Source organism: Thermobia domestica, chromosome 17 (genome assembly GCF_964235325.1).
Source record: "Thermobia domestica chromosome 17, izTheDome1.hap1.1, whole genome shotgun sequence".
In the NCBI taxonomy this organism is placed as follows: domain Eukaryota; kingdom Metazoa; phylum Arthropoda; class Insecta; order Zygentoma; family Lepismatidae; genus Thermobia; species Thermobia domestica.
The window spans coordinates 64,053,536-64,066,524 of NC_137470.1; positions in this window are offsets into that span (position 1 = coordinate 64,053,536).

The window sequence follows — 12,989 nt, forward strand, 5'->3', positions numbered from 1 at the left end:
AGTAACAAAATAATGTATAAGATTAAGTCTACAGAGCAATTATTACTGAAAGAGTGGCATACACTATTTCGAGAATCGAGATAAGACGAGAAGTATTTACGATACTTTTCGCCTCGTCTCGATTCTCATCTCCAAAGCGAGACGGTAATTTGAGTTAGCCTTGTCCCGTCTCAAATGTAAAATGTTAAGTCTTATCCAGATTTTGTTTGGTTTGTTTTAGAATCTAGATGAGAAATTCCTCCTCTCATGGGCAACATTAAACTAAACCGAAATATTTTGCCTAATAACACGTTTCTGCTTTTAATGGTATGAACTGTGCGATAAAAAGTTGCTAATTTTTAATCTATTATTATCGTGATTATTATTATTATTACTATTATTATTCCTGAAGATTTGATGGTTCAAGTACTGAAACATCCAAGTATTCAAATATCTGAATATAATAAAACATGTGTCATCGCTGATCAATCACCATCAAAATTGCTTACGTAAATTTACAAAATACCCGACGTGGATTCAATCCAAGACCCTCCAGATTATTGGTCAAGCGCCTTGCCCACTGAACCACGATTATTACAGTGGAATTGAATTGTCTTTAGTCTGGTTACTTTAGGTTTCTTTGCTAGGAAGGTTCTAGATTACTGGTCCCCATGTAGATTAGTAGCTGGGTTGGTTTATTTCTGTACTAAAGTTTATAGATTTAATTTACAGAGTATTGCCGAGCGAGCGTCAGCGAGTGAAGGCGGGTTAGAGCCCCACAGGCACGTTGTTTTCTGCCTTTATTATTGCTCAATGGGAAGGGGGACCAGTAATATAGAACCTTTCCTTTTTTGCCTCCGCTTGCAAAGTTGTATGTTATTTTTCTTCCTTTTAAGAAATCTCTCATATTTCTTTTATGATGATATAAGATAATAATCTTCGGCAAAGTTTATATTAATAACATGAGTTGTTCTTAAACTTTTGGTTCACAAGTTTGTTTCTTCTCCACACGAAACTACTGATATGGCAGATTTAATTCTCATACTCTGAATTTGTTGCAAAAGCAGTCACCATTACGTGGTCAAAGATTTATGTTCGCCACATTACATTTGCCTTTTTTCACTATGAGGTACACTTGCAAACAAAATGAAAACAATATGTTGTTAGGGACTCTCTCAAGACAAAACTGGCAAAAAATTTTGGGTGTCCCAGTTAGTCTTCCACCATTTTTTTTGAAAATTTCCAAAAATTTTTTGACGAATTTTCAACCCCAAAAAATTTCAAAAGAAAATATTTTCCGACTTTTCTCTTGTTGAGAACACCTTACACGTTTTTTTCATGAAAATCTATTGAGCCGTTCAGGAGAAAAAAGTAATTTCTAATTTCCTTCCCCCTCCTAACACCCCTCCAAGAGCGCTTGGGGGTTTGAAAATTTTGGAAACTGAGTTTCTCATAAATGTTAATCGATACTGTAAATTTGGTGCAGATATGCTGGGGCAGATTTCACATGCTTATTCTTCTAGGCCCTTTACTACAATGACGGACTGATCAAATTATTTTAAACTATGTGTGTAATATTTTTTACAGCCAACTGTCCAATAACTTTTCTACAAAGAAAACATGGACAAATAAACGACGTGAAAGTACTGTTTGCCTCCGCTCATTTTATGCCATTTTCACTTTATTGGTGAGGTAACTGGACAGGAAGCCAGTAATAGCTCACTCACAAGGAGAAGGCACATTTTGGTAAGTGAACTTCAGAACTATTTTTTGCAAGGTGGTAGTGCACATTTAAAGAGTTAATATTACAAACTGGGAGAGCGCAATGAGCAAAAATGACGTAGAAAAACCGTCATAAAGACGCATATATCGTACGACGCGCAAACTTATCAAAAGACGGCGTGGCAGAGTGAGAAGAATCAGTTACTCAGGTGGGAAGGATTACGGGTTCGATTCTCGTTCGGGTCATACTTTTTTGTTTCAACCAATAAAGTAGGCATTTGAACTATAAGCAAAATATTGATTCACCATATGTTTATAATGTATAAAACAATAGAAATTTTCAATCACTTGTAAATTCTTTTGATATTCCATTTTAACTAGGAACAAAATTTAATATCTTCCGTGAATATTATTGTTACTGCAGTCGTTGTGTAAAAAAATGTTCTTGAAGCTTCCGGTCTACATCTGTTGAAAGTGTGAGAATTACAAGGAGAATAATGGGGAAATTTGCGTTGGTTATAGCAACATCCATTATTAGCAAAGAGGATTTCACCTTTCAGCTCCTTTGTAAATCGCACAGTGTCAACAGATGTAGACACGAAGCGTCAAGAACATTTATTGCACAACGACAGTCGTCAAGGGCGCCGATCATGGGAGCGTCCCCCAAGCTCATGTGGGCCTCATGTATGTTTATGAATATGTATTTTCATATGTATTTTTATTGTTACATGTATTGTTGTATGTATTTTTTTATAAATGGCCCCCCAAATTTACAGAGAAATCGGCGCCATTGACTGTCGTAACAATAATACAATCGTGATATCGGTATATTTACGGAATAGATTAAATTTTCTTGCTAGTTTACATGGAACATCGGAAGATTTTACAAGTGATTTTAAAATTTCTATTGTTTTATTCATTATAAATATATGGTGACTTAATCTTTAATTTATAGTTACAAACGGTTACTTAATTAGTTGAAGTAGGAACAAAGAAGGATTGACTCCTACGGGAATCGAACCCGGTTGCACACTTTATACACTCTGCCACGCCGTCCGTTGATATACTTGCGCGTCGAACAGTACATATTGCGAGTAGAAAACTTTTGAAGACTGTTTTTCTCCCTTATTTTTGCCCACTCCGCTCTCCCAGTTTGTAATATTAACTCTTTAAATGTGGATTGCCTCCTCGCAAAAAATTACGTTCACTTACCAAAGTGTGCTTCTCCTTGTCAGATATGTTGGTAAGATATTTGAAATGCCTGGTAATTGAACTCGGCTTGCACACTATCGTTGTTGAATAGAACACTTCTGAATCCAGCATTGTTACTTTTCTGCATGGAACTGACGGATTTCTACATTACATTGCAGCTATTTTCACGAAGGTGGTAATTGTGTTGAGGAAAAATTTCAAGCTACACTGCTGTGGATTCGAAGCCGAGTGCGTCGAACAGGAGTCACGTGGTTTAACCACTACACTACATACATGTTATGTTATGTTGCGAGAAGCTTCGTTGCTATATTATGAACTTATGAAGCTTTTTCGCCGTGTTTTGTATAGTGTGATTGATGATAATTCTGTTTCTTTACTACTATTTCGTATTTTTCTCTCCCAGTAGAATTCAGTGTTCTAACAGAACGCGTGTATAGTATGATGAAATAGCTAACAAGGTGATTGTAAAATGATCCCTCGCTGCTTTTTACGTGTAATAGATAATTTTGTGGTTGGAAAAAGTTGCTAGAAATAATTGAATAAGGGCGTTGTGAAGTAGTTGTTTCGTAGTCGTGTGGTTAGAATGGCTGTTCTAAATTACGAAGGTGCTAGGTTCTATTCTGGGTGTGGGTCTTTCCGTGTTTTTTTCTAATCGTTTCTGACACTGTTCATGTTCGTGAGAAAAAATATTATACGTTTCCACGTGAATTGCAATTTGGAGGCAACAAGTCCTGTGATTATGTTTGTGGTAAAGTAGTACGCGTTTTTTAACAAATTAAAACAAATATAAATTAAATGTGTCGTAATGGTGTATTGGAAGACTTCTTTCTTTCCACGCAGCAGTCCCGTGTTCGAGTTCCTATTATTTTATCCTTTTTACAATTGAGTGGTGAAATTTCACTTGGTTTTACTGTGATGCACATTTCTCTCTCATGAAATTCAATGGATACATGATTTAGGAAGTACGGTGACTGAAAGTGCACTTTTGAGAAACGTGAAATAACCTAAGTAGCGAATAAACAGACCTTGTACCACATAATACTTAATGTAAAATGAAATCTTGCAGGTTTACGTCTCACGATTATGCCGTGTAGGCTAAGGGAGACAGTGTTGATGAAAATAATGAAAAGATGGAATCAAAGGAGGGAGAGTAAACGGAAGAACCCAAGAAAACCCACCATACCATGTTTGTCTACTACAGAGACCACTTGGCGCGAGATGGGATCGAACTAAAAACCCCACTTACAAGAGATGATCGCTCTATCATTGTGCCATAGCGGCCCGCAATAGTTAATGTGAAAAAGCCATTATTTCAGTACATTGCATAACTACAGCGAATACGTTCAATACTATAGTATTTAAGTAAATCTAATGTGTTATGACACGTATCTAGAAAGAACCAAAATTGTTTTCAAATCCAGAGTGGGGGCAACTTCGACCTCCGCTGTGGGAAGCCATGGTCTCACTTTTTCCCCTTTGGTTATGCTAATTCCGTAGGCAGGCCCAAGCTTTTCAAGCGTTGTTGCTTCACAGATTCCTATTAATGATTATAATATTAATTCAATATCATTTTGGCACTTTGAGGTATTTGTTATAAACGTACTCTCTCGGAATTTGTGGATTTTTAATCCATTTCTCTCGTAACTATTCTCAAGACAGAAAGTGCAACAAAACCTTACTTCAATTCTTAAAAATATTTTTCCAAAGTTTGAAGTCCACACACCCCGAACCCTTCCTCTGGTTACACCCTGCTCCCAGAGATACGTTTAGTGTCTTACCACTTCAGTAAATATTTCCTTGGTACTATACACTTATGATAAATCTGTATGAAATTCCTCCAGGGGTCTATGGTGTATCGCACGAGCTAACAAACTTCTTTTCTTAGTTACATTTCCGCACTATATTTAAACGTATCACACTAAGAATCACATATTATAGTACCACCCGACTGCCGTTGCTGTGTAAAATTTTATCATAATCTGACGTAGGACAGTGAGTGGAATTAACATTGTAAGTTTTGAAATCAAATTTGCAATATTGCAAATAAATGAAAAACATATAATAAGGAGTCTCATATTTGAAAATAAATTGGGCTCAAACTGCCTGAAACTACATATAAGTCTTAACAGAACTTGTAGAATGCTCAGAAAAAATGTTGCTAAAAACAATGTCCTTTGCGTGGACCAGAATTCATGGCCCTATATGTAAAAGGCCAGTACGCTAGCTACTCATCTAAGAAACCTAAGGGAAAGTGTTCCTTTGTTTAAAATTATAACCGAGGGACACTATTATTTGCAGGTCTAATTCTCTCCCTTTCTCTTTCTCTCTCTCTCTTATGTTTCACAAATATCACATCTTTCAAACATGTCTGAATATTAGCTAAGCTTTAAGTCTGATTATTTAGTATTAGTTTTTAAGACACGGTTTTTCCAAATAAAACTTAACTAACACAGTAGTAACCAATGTTTTGTTTACTGATTTTCTGGAGGGAAAATAACTTATACTCATGGTAGCACTTGACACCTTAAAAATTGCAGCTCCTCTCCTGGGCCAGGGGTGACAATCCCTCCAGGTGCTTGAAAAACACAGTATGTCTTGAGGTTTCGGTTTGGAGGCGGCATTAACTGTAGCAAATGAAGTTTCGTCACTGCAAGTCCATTATCCGATATTTTCTCCCTATGGATATGTGCGTGTCTTTACAGTTATTTCTTTATCTTATATTAGTAACGAATTCAGAAGAAACCTTTTTTATTAATCTCAGAATTTGAGGAGAAAAATAGAGTTTTTAAACACAGATATAATAACCAGTAGCTTCTTTTTCTCTTTAGAAATTCCACATTTTACGGACTTCAGCCCAAAAACCACCTTCCTGTAACCGCCACTGCTTTATATAATAATAAGCTACAGCATAATTCTCAAATAAATATGATTTACTTACCTAACAGTAACATTTCAGTTGCTATTTTTTTCGATTCAGTACTTATACCGTGTCTTATGTTTTTGTGTTTCTTATCCCATATTGCTGAAATATTCATCACTAGTTCTATTAATATGACTTTCATAATCACATTTAACAGTGCAGCAAAACCTCTCGAGTATAGACATACAGAATCCCCTGCAGACATTTTTTTTTTAAATTAAGACTTTATTCCTTGCAGCGCTTCAGGGAGAACCTTGCTTCCGCTGAAATCGATGTAAAAACCTCCTCGGTTGTTTATAATTGCGAACACTTATTTACCCTCGCGGTCGACCTCTAGGTCGTGATGTAGCGTACATATTCCGCATGAGCATACCCATTTGAATCCATGTTTTGCGCCAGTATCGAGGGTGAGACCTCGACTTAAGCCTCGACATCGATCGCGAGGTCTCTTTGGTACGTTTCTACCCTTGGGCCTCATTTTAAAAACTTCGGAGTTTCCAGACCTCCTGGCTACGCCACTGCTTGGTAGCATGCATTCTTCGTAAACATCATCAGTCTCTTTTCACTTCCACGTTTATCCATAATTTTATGCTTTCAAGTCAAAGAGAACACATTCGTTCTCCTTCGCATTTGGCGTTCTTAAAAGTAAAATTATGTTATAATTAAACGTGCGATTTTGCCATTTTCAATGTAAATTTCTGTCCCTCCTCCGCAAAATAAATCTCATGGGCGCAACTTGCGTGTATGCTCCCCTGTTCCAAATAGAAAATTGAATTTGGATATTTTCTGCAAGACTATTGCCGAAATATAGAATTTCATATCCAGTATTTCTGTTTACTTGGTACTAGAATTAATAGAATTGGAAGTTTTGTGTAAGTATAATTGTGCAGAACAGCCATGGATAAATGTTTTGTGCTGCTATATATAAATGTATGAAAATTGTTAGGAAAGTTTATGGAGGGGTGGAAAATATTCTTCCCAGGCTGGAACAACAGTAATTGAGTTAGTGTCAGGGAAAGAAAAATTAAACACGGGGAATTTGCTTAGCTTTCCTGCTTAAAAATAAACGTTTCGTAAGTAACAAACTTCCTGTGTCTGACTTATGACTGCCTACCTCTTTGTGTGGCTCCGTGGATGAGTGAGTAGAGTCGTCGTTTGATAATAGTGAGTTTGATGGTTCAAATTTTGTTCACGGCGCTTCAATTTTTTCATTGTTTGTTTCCCATATCTGATGATGTTTCTCCCCCTCTATAATCATCTGATACACTCAACTGAGTTCTCCACTTGAATTCAACAATTGGTAATGGGATGCTCTGAGGTTCGGGTGAGCTTTTATATGTCTACATACAAAATCAAACTTTTCGACAAGATATGGATGCTATCTGATCATTTTGTCTCAAGTTCTAAATTTGCGCATGCGACTGTATCTCTCTTTCATCATATTTGCATCTCTCGTTCTCCATTCTCATCAGCTATTGCATAAGATGGCTTCGGAGGATAAATTGAAATCATAAAATTGCTGTACCAATGGGCGCACTCTCACTAAGCATTTGATTAAATGTTTGAGTTTTCACACTGAAAAAGGGGGGGTATCCTCTCTTCCTACCCTCCTGAAGTGACAGAATATTAATTCAGACTCTGCAAAGTAATTTCAGATCAAACTACTAAAGGAGTGTTCATTTCAACAGCAAAAGAATTGGACTTTATTTTTTATTGTTTCAATTTATCTTCACAAATAGGACAAATATCAAGTAATATGTTTGCCATAACACTACACGTCTAAGATTTATTTCATTTTGAAGAAATAATGCTTTAGACAGTAGTGGGAATTTCGCTCAAGTGTACGGGAATTTTCAGCACCTTTCGATTATGCCACCCGCCTTCTTTTACAGCTAATTTAATTGCATATTTCCAGCAAATGCATCGGACTCAAGTAGTGGAGCACCTTAGAAGTAATTCTCCATATGGCTGTACCATCCAGAAGTGTCCCTCGCTGTACAGCCATATAGAGGTTTACGGCTAAAGTGCTTCACCACTTGCGTCCGAAGCATTTGCCGGAAAGTATTGCAACCGAATTAACTTTTTGAGAAGGCGGGTAGCATAATCGTCAGGCACTGAAATTAACGTACACATGGGCGAAATTCGCACTATTGTCTGTAGCATCATTTCTACAAATGAAATGAATCTTAGACCTGTACTTCTTATGGCAAACATATTACTTGATATTGGTCCAATTTGTGGAGATAAATTGAAGCAAAAATTAAAGTCCAATCCTTTTGCTGTTGGAACGAACACTTTCTGTCGTTTGATATGAGATTACTTTGAAGAGACTGAATAAATATTCTGTCACTTCACCAGGGTAGGAAGAGCGGATACCCCCTCCTTCAGTGTGAAAACACATAAAATTTAATCAAATGCTTAGTGAGAGTGCGCCCATTGGTATAGCACTTTTATGATTTCAATTTTTGCTAACTAGCCATCTTATGTCATAGCTGATGACCTTGGAGAACGAGAGATGCAAATATGATGAAAGAGAGATACAGTCACAAGCGCAAATTTAGAATTTGAGACAAAATGATCGGACAGCATCCATATTTTGTCGAAAAGTTTGATTTGCTAAGTAGACATGTAAAAGCTCATCCAAACCTGAGAGCATCCCACTACTAATTGTTGAATTCAAGTGAAGAACTCACTTGAGAGCATCAGATGATTACGGAGGGGGAGAAACATCTTCAGATATGGGAAACAAACAATGAAAAAATTGAAGTCCCCTGAACTGGACTCCAATCATCAATCTTACGATTACTAAGAAACGACTCTAATCACTCACGCACGGAGCCACACTGAACGATAGGCAGTCAAACGTCAGACAGAGAACGTTTTTACTAACAAAACTTTTTTGTAAAGGGGAAAGCTAAGGAAATTCCCCGTGTTTAGTTTTTATTTCCCTAGCACTAACTTAATTATTGTCACAACCTGGGAAGAATATTTTCTACCCATCCATAACTAACTAACTAACTCTATGGCCTATGGAACCCGGAGGTTTAGTGCCGCGTTCACAAAAGCTCTCCACTGACTTCTATCCTTAGCTAATTGCATCCAGTTTCTACTTTGTATTCCTATCTCTGCGAGATCCATCTTAATATTATCCTCCCATCTGCGCCTAGGTCTTCCTAATGGTCGTTTTCCTATGGGTCTACCAGTCAAGACTTTGAAAGCGTTTCTACTTTCTTCCATTCTAGCTACATGACCTGCCCACCTAAGCCTCCTAGACTTGACGACCCTAACAATGTTGGGTAAACCATATAAACTATGTAGTTCCTCGTTATGGAGCTTCCGCCATTCCCCATTCTCGTTCCTCTTGGGTCCGAATATTCTTCTCAGGATCCTGTTCTCAAATACTTTCAGTCTATGTTCTTCCCTCAGAGTAAGCGACCATGTTTCGTAACCATACAGAACAACAGGCATGATTATCGTTTTATATATTTTAAGCTTCAAATTCCTCGACAGAATTCGCGACGACAAGAGATTTTGAACCGAGTAGTAACACGAATTCCCTGCTTTTAGTCGACATTTAATTTCTTCGTGAATATGATTTTCGTCTGTTAACATTGATCCTAAATATTTGAAAGTATCCACTCTATCAAAAGCATTATTTAATATTTTAACGCCTCCACAATTTGCCGTATTACGGTCCCGACGTACTTCCATGTACGTACCCATCCATAAAATTTCCTAACAATTTTAAAACATTTATATATAACAGCACAAAACATTTATCCATGGCTGTTCTGCACAATTATACTTACACAAAACATTTACTTCCAATTCTATTAATTCCAGTATCACGTAAATAGAAATACTGGATATGAAATTCTATATCTCGGCAATAGTCTTGCAGAAAATATCCAAATTCATTTTTTCAATTTGAAACAGGGGGACCATACACGGAAGTTGAACCCATGAGATTTGTTTTGCGGAGGAGGGACAGAAATTTACATTGAAAATGGCAATATAGAACATTTAATTATAATATAATTTTATTTTTAGGAACGGCAAATTCGAAGGAGAACGAATGTATTCTCATTGGCTTGAAAGAATAAAATTACGGCTGAAAGTGGAAGTGAACAGAGACTGATGATGTTTAGAAAGAATGCATGCTACCAAGCAGTGGCGTAGCCAGGAGCTCTGGCACCTCCGGATATTTGCATAAATTGATAAAGTGAGACCCAAGGGTAGGAACATGCCGAAGAGACCTCGCGATCAAGGTCGAGGCGTCACTCTCGATACTGGCATAAAAACATGGATTCAAATGGGTATGCACATGCGGAATAAGTACGCTACATTGCGAACTAGAGGTCGACCGCGAGGATAAATCAGTGGTCGCGATGATAAACAACCGAGTTTGTTTTTACGTCGATGTTCAGCGGAAGCATCGCTGTGGCTCATGTTCTCTTTGGTTCTCCTTGAAGTACTGCAAGGAATAAAGTCTTCATTTGTTCAATATTTCGTCTGCAAAGGATTCTGTATGTCTATACTCGAGAGGTTTTGCTGCACTGTTAAATGTGATTATGAAAGACATATTAATAGAACTAGTGAGGAATGTTCCAGCAATATGGTATAAGAAACACAAACATCACAATAGACAAGTTTAAATATAGAATGCAAGAAAATAGCAACTGAAATGTGAATGTCGGATAAGTTATTCATATTTATTTGAGAATTATACTGTAGCTTATTAGAAAAAAGGAATACTGTTAATTATATATATGCTTAAAAACTCCGCTCCTTTCCCCTAATTCCGAGATTAATAAAAAAGGATTTCTTGTAAATTCGTTACTGATATAAGGTAAAGAAATACCTGTAAAGACAGGCACATATCCATAGGGAGAAAATATTATTATGGAACTGCAGTGACGAAACTTCATTTGCTACAGTTAATACTGTCTCCGAAACGAAACCTGAAGAAATACCTTTTTTTTCTTCAACCACCTGGAGGAATGACTACCCCTGGCCCAGGAGGGGAGTCGAAATTTTTAAGTTTGCAAGAGCTACCCAAGAGTCTTTAGTTCTTAATATAACAACGAAGCTTCTCGCAACCTAACACAACATGCATGTAGTGTAGCGGTTAAACCATGTGACTCCTGTGCAGCGCACTCGGCTTCGAATCCACAGTAGTGTAGCTTGAATTTTTTCATCAGCAAAAATACATCGTTGTTGAATCTAAATACGAATTTTTCGTGCGTTCCCTAATTACTCCATTGTAACGATCTGTACTTGCGTTTGTTAAGTAAGGACAAATGTTCGATTGGCGTAAGTTGACTTGCACTCGGACGTATAGGTACGGATTTATAAACAAAAATTTCTAATTTTTTGCCCAAATTTTAGGAAAATTTAATTTTCCTAATTGGCATCACTGCGCGCAGGCCCGTCCAAGGTCCAATTGATGTCAACAGTTAGATATCCATCCGAGGTATCCACTTAGCAAGTCTTAAGGAGGTCTTTCCACTACGAAGGAAGCTACACGGAAAAAAGAAGTAAAGGAAATTCGAAATCAGAAAATTCGCGAATTTTTGACTTGGGTGAAATTTGAGAAGGAAATTCGACACCAGAAGAAAAAAATTAAAACTATAGTCCAACCATATTTTGCAAGAATAATATCCCGATATCTTAATTAGTGTCCACACAGGAGTGGATTAAACAAATGACACACCCGTGTGTGCCACTTTGTCCAACTGGGCCAGCGAGTATACATTTGATTACATTTTTTGACTACTAACTCGTGTTGTTGTAGTTATAGTCTCGACTAATAATAATATCGTTGTTGTAAACAATAACTTTATAAGGAAAATTTTCTCTCCTTTTGACATCTTATTTCCAACACTGCTGGTGAGAAATGCAGGGTGTTTCAAAATGAATTTTGGGGTTTTAAGTCTTCGTAGTACTTATTACATTTTACGTACAATTATAAGCAATGCATCAAGTAAAAGAGCACCTCAAACAGTCTTTGCTACAAGTGTTCAATGCGAGATTCACTCGTCACACGACACACATCTAGTCGATAGGCGAGAAAGGCCCATAAACTTTCCGCCATATGGCACAAAACATATTCAATTTAGGGGAGTCTCATTTCAAGTGTACTATCTCCTGAGGATTTGCTGACGGCCAGATACAAACATTATGAGTGTTCACATTAGCTCTTAGGTGAAATGTCGATTTATCACTGAAGACGACACGATCCAGAAAAATCTTCATTGTTATGCAGCAATATTTCACTTGCGAAATTGGCACGTAAACCGTAGTCTGTATTCTTTAGACCTGTAGCAATTGCAAACGATAAGGACGTAGTTGCAAGCGTCTCCTTATTATTCTTCACACAGACCGTTGCACTATACAGATTCAGTCTTTATTAAAACACAAAAAAACTTTCTGCTCTCTAGTCTTCATCTTTGCTGCTTGCTCTTTCTAACGGCAAACAGAAGAAACAATGCATGTACATGAGTGCGTGCGAAACTGTTTGAGTTGCTCTTTCATTTGATATAATATTTATAATTGTAAGTTAATTGTAATAGATACTACAAAGTTTCAAAACCCTAATATTAATTTTGAAACACCCTGCATTACTTCAAATTGAGTCATCCTATATTCATGTCTTTTATATACATATCATCAGGGCCGGTCCTAGTCAATTTGTCGCCCCATGCAATGGCATAATTTGCCGCCTCCCCTTTTCTCCAGAAAGAACAAATCTTAAAAGTCATGATTTTAAGTATGCTACTCCAGCATGAACAACAAAGATGAGGGTAAGTGCAGTTGCACTCAGAAAGGCTTAAATACTTACTCTAAAAATGCAATCCCGTTGTGTCTGTTTTTTTAATCTATTATGTTAGTGAAAGATAAAGCAAACACACCTGCAGAGGAAAGATGGTAATCCTTTTTATAGAATTCACTATCGAGCTTCAATCTCAATGTATCAGTTTGCAATTCCAGTGCAACTAGCTCTTTTATCTTTACTTCTTGATTTCTGTTTTATATCTATTAACATTTTTTAAAGAACTTGTTTCTATCTTCAATGATAAGGAACTTGTTTCTGACAAAAACAAGACTAGTTGTCATATCAAAACTGTGATAACTTACTAAATGGAACAGATATTCA